Source organism: Ictalurus punctatus, chromosome 28, assembly GCF_001660625.3.
Source record: "Ictalurus punctatus breed USDA103 chromosome 28, Coco_2.0, whole genome shotgun sequence".
NCBI lineage: Eukaryota > Metazoa > Chordata > Actinopteri > Siluriformes > Ictaluridae > Ictalurus > Ictalurus punctatus.
Window position 1 is genome coordinate 16411927 of NC_030443.2, and position 4892 is coordinate 16416818.

Here is a 4892-nt window from a genome sequence, read left to right on the forward strand (position 1 = left end):
CTTGGAGGAATTTGAGCCTCAGTACAGAACAGCTTCAACTCTGGGATGTTGGTGGGTTTCCTCACATGAACTGCTTGTTTCAGGTCCTTCCACAACATTAGTATTGGATTAAGGTCAGGACTTCGACTTGGCCATTCAAGTCAAAATTCATTGTTCCATCAACGATGGCCCAGATGCATCAAAACAGCAAAGGTCTATGCAGATGTATAGAAAATTCTATGTATGTAGAGTATCTACCATACAGTACAAATCTTTTGTGTTCAAACTTATAATGTATTAAGAAAATAAGAATTGATTATTGTTTGTACATTGAACAAAAAAAAAAGTGCATCCTGTTTGGTGGCAAATGTCTTTAGTGTGGTGTTTAGTTCTTGATTTTGGACACACCCTCATTCTCTTTGCCAAACACACATTTTTAACTGTGTACACAGTGAGATCTGGTGAATTATGTACTCTGAAAGTGAAGGTTCAGCCGTACGCTCTTTAGCTGTGCTTCTGGCTCAGAGCCCTCACTGGGTATGATGGAGGCAGCAGAGAGGAACTCCACCCTGTTCAATGCTGAGTGACTTACTGTTCCCTCCACACCATGAGCAACGAAGAGAGGGCCTTGACCTCTGCACCGCCCTGAGGAGGCTCTCCTTATCTCCTTATGTGCTCTCTGACTCCACCCCAGCTTCAGTGTAGACTTTAGTGAATCTAAAATAAGCAATCGTGACAGAATTTGAGCCAAATCTCATCTCTTATCTCATCAACGTAACATCATTTAAAGATTTTCTGTCTGCAGTAACATGGAAACCATCCATGAGAAAAGTATGTTAGCACTGCTAGTGCTGCCACAGCTGCTGTAATAACTGCAATTATCTCTCTCTCCCTCTCTCTCTCTCCCCATTCCCTATCATTCTCTCTTTCTCTCATAAGCTTATTCTCTCTCTCTCTCTCTCTCTCTCTCTCTCTCTCTCTCGTTCCCCATTCCCTATCATTCTCTCGTTTTCCCATATATAAGCTTATACTCTCTCCCTCTCTCTCTCTCTCTCTCTCTCTCTCTCTCTCTCTCTTTCTGTTTCTCCCCCATTCCCTATCATTCTCTCTTTCTCCCATATACAAGCTTATACTCCCTCTCTCCCCATTCCCTATCATTCTCTCTTTCTCCCATATACAAGCTTATACTCTCTCTCTCTCCCCCTCTCTCTCTCCCCATTCCCTATCATTCTCTCTTTCTCCCATATACAAGCTTATACTCCCTCTCTCCCCATTCCCTATCATTCTCTCTTTCTCCCATATACAAGCTTATACTCTCTCTCTCTCCCTCTCTCTCTCTCCCCATTCCCTATCATTCTCTCTTTCTCCCATATACAAGCTTATACTCTCTCTCTCTCCCCATTCCCTATCATTCTCTCTTTCTCCCATATACAAGCTTATACTCCCTCTCTCCCCATTCCCTATCATTCTCTCTTTCTCTCATAAGCTTATTCTCTCTCTCTCTCTCTCTCTCTCTCTCTCTCTCTCTCTCTCTCTCTCTCTCTCTCTCTCCCCATTCCCTATAATTCTCTCTTTCTCTCATAAGCTTATTCTCTCTCTCTCTCTCTCTCTCTCTCTCTCTCTCTCTCTCTCTCTCTCTCTCTCTCTCTCTCTCTGTCATTCCCCATTCCCTATCATTCTCTCGTTTTCCCATATATAATCTTATACTCTCTCCCTCTCTCTCTCTCTCTCTCTCTCTCTCTCTTTCTGTTTCTCCCCCATTCCCTATCATTCTCTCGTTCTCCCATATATAAGCTTATACTCTCTCTCGCTCTCTCTCTCTCTCTCTAATACAGACACACACACACACACACAGAAAGGAAGAAACACAGACCGCTGTCTAAACACCAGTTCCTTAAACCTGTTCCGCTCCCGAGTCAAAGGTCCATGAGAATATTTTTCCAACCAGGGCTGATCATGAATGTAAATACATCCTAATGTTTCTCCCTGCACTCTCACTGCCCTCCTCACACTGCAAATCAAATCACTGATTCAAATAAACACAACATATTTTAGCTCATGCCTCTGATCGGGCATTTTCTGGTATGAAGTCTAAATTTGGGGATTTCTCAGATTAGTCTGACGTTTCCGGACATTTCCGTTTGAGTTCTGTTTGGGCGAGGATGTCCAGTGTTGGAGGATTTGCACACTTGAAGGATTTCAAGGTCATCGAAGCTCTAATGCTCTCAGACTCTGAGACACTGTGTGTGCGGTGAGTGAGTAATTAAGCCAGGAATAAAATAGAATGTGGCGTGCAAATGTTTGCACATTTGCACGCGCACAAAACACAGATGTCTAGATCAATAGCGCAAGTGTGAGCTGACTTTTTCACCCCACCATCAATTGCTACTCAGATGCTAATCCTTGTCCTGCATTGTTTTTTGTACGGTATTTTCTAGCTTCTCAAAGGAACGTCTTCTTAAAATATTCAGAGGAGAAAGAATCTGCACACCTGTATTCACTAGGAAAAGAGCAGTATGATTAATGTTCACTGGGATTTGGAACGCACCATTGCATAACATGTGTTTGTAATAAAATATGCTTTTGTTTGTTACATCCAAACCCACTGATAACACTCAGTGTACAGAATTTTCCCCTTTCAATCTCTCAGGACCTGTTTCAATTCTGAGTAATGTGGTTTTTCACACCGTATGACACTGTTTTCTATCAAATGGACGAAATGATGTCGCATCACTTCCAACGATTGAAGCGGCCATCTTGAAGCCACTTGAGCCACAAGACATAGAAGGTTACAGCCTCCTGTTTTGCATATAAATCATCCCATACTTCTCTCGAAACACATTGTTTTACTCAGTAATACCATTTGTAACTCAATAGTTTAATAAAATAGCAGAATATACAACCAAATTGTGATCAAATCACATCTAATGTACAATCCTACCTTCAAACTTTGAGCTGCTGGTGGTTTCAAGATGGCGTGTGTCATATGATGTCATACAATGTCAGAAACCACATAAGTAAATGTGAGACACTTAACACAGTGCTTTATTAGTCATTATTAGTCACTATGTTTTTTTTTTATTCATTAAAGAACAATTCGTTGTACATTTTATTTATTCAATGTCGTGTATGGTGCTTGAAATAGCTAGTTTTACGTTCTTACTTACATTAGAGCAGCTACAAGCAGTCATTCCCTCACCGGCCTTTGCTTTTTTCACTTTTTTTGACGTTAACAAGGCAAAAATCCCACGTCCTCGGTCCGGAAGTTTCCTGTGACTGTTACAAAGCACTGCAGACGTGTTAAATAACCATGTCCGTAAAGAAATCTTCACCATGTCAACTTTAAAATCCATTTATGAGGAGCGTCTACATTACAAATCCCCACGTCGGTTGTTACTAAAGAAACAATAACGTATTACAAGTATAATACTTGCAATCATACTTACTAGGTCGTATTTGTCAAGAGCTGAGTTTGCTGTAAAGCTGAATAAATTTACTGAATTTTCATTTTAGGCTTGCTAACCAGATGTACATAAAGTCATTTGAAGAATAATGTTAGCCCAAGTCATAAAAACAATAACACTAAGACATGTGTTGTCAGTGAAATTCTTCAGGCCTGTAGTGAATAACTCAAACTCGCACAAATGTGAAGTTACGAGGACACATGGGAAAATAGAAGGGAGTCTTGAAGCCAGCTGTAGAAAATGTGTGTGTGTTTGTGTTATGTAGGTAGTCTGCTACTAGTCTCTGAAGTGTGATGAATGTTACCATTGAAACACAACTTTTCATGGGGAGAACAGTGAAGCATGGTGACGATTTATGTATGGCTTAAAAAGCTTCTTCTTATATGTAAGTTCAGGGTTTTAAATGAATGATTAGGCAAAAGAAGTCAATTTTTCCTTCCCTTTTCCCAAATAAAGCTCATCAGACAAGGTGTTTGGTGTCTGATGTTTGCTTCTTTATCTTTTCACAGGTGATCGGAGGCTAATGGAGATCATTAGTAATGAATAATCTTATTCAAAATCCTTTCCTTAAATATCTTCCTCAATCTGAATCCAATTCTTCAGTGGTGTCACACACACTCCCTGATGTTTCCACTCTTATCTGTAAACATGGACAAAACGTATCAGTTTCGACTGAAGCAAATTTGGGAATGTATTGACTGAAAAGGATTCGGGCGAGACAGACTTTCATTACGTATTAGAGTTTCCTTGTACCTCCAGAGCAATGATAAGAAACAGATAACAAAAGTATCCTGTCAGTTAGAGCTGTTAGATTTGAGGGGAGTGGAAATTGTGTAAATCTCAGATTTACCAACTGAAGTTTATTTTTTTAGTTCTACAACGGAGCTATGACGTTTCATATGTCATACAGCGCATGACGTTTCTGACATATGACAGTTTCTCAAATGTTTTGTATCCAGGGACACCCTTTAGCTGTGAAATACATTCCACAGACCCCCTCAATATAGATTTATTTTCAAATAATTATTGTTTTGGACAGCCATAGAGCTTTCTATTCCTGAACTTTCCACCGATAGAAAACATTAGGCCTGAGTTGACATTGGTGCTTGGACCCCTACATGTTAAGACTTTGATAAAGTGCGTTGTGAGTTCCAGGACTTTAACCAAATAGTTTTAACCAAAAAAAAAAAAAAAAAGCCATAGACCCCCTGGCTCTGCTTCAGAGGTTCATGAGTAACCCCACTTTGAAAACCAATGAATTATGACACTAATGAAACAAAAAATTCCTTTCACATCATATCTTTTTTTTTTTTTTTTTTGTAATGAAAAGTAAAGTTTAAAGTCAGTCTATGTGATATCTGCCACACCTCTATCATGTTTGATGACATTGCTTCATTGTTATGTCTCTCTGTGTCTCTCTCATTCTCACTCTCTCTCTGTCCCCTCCTC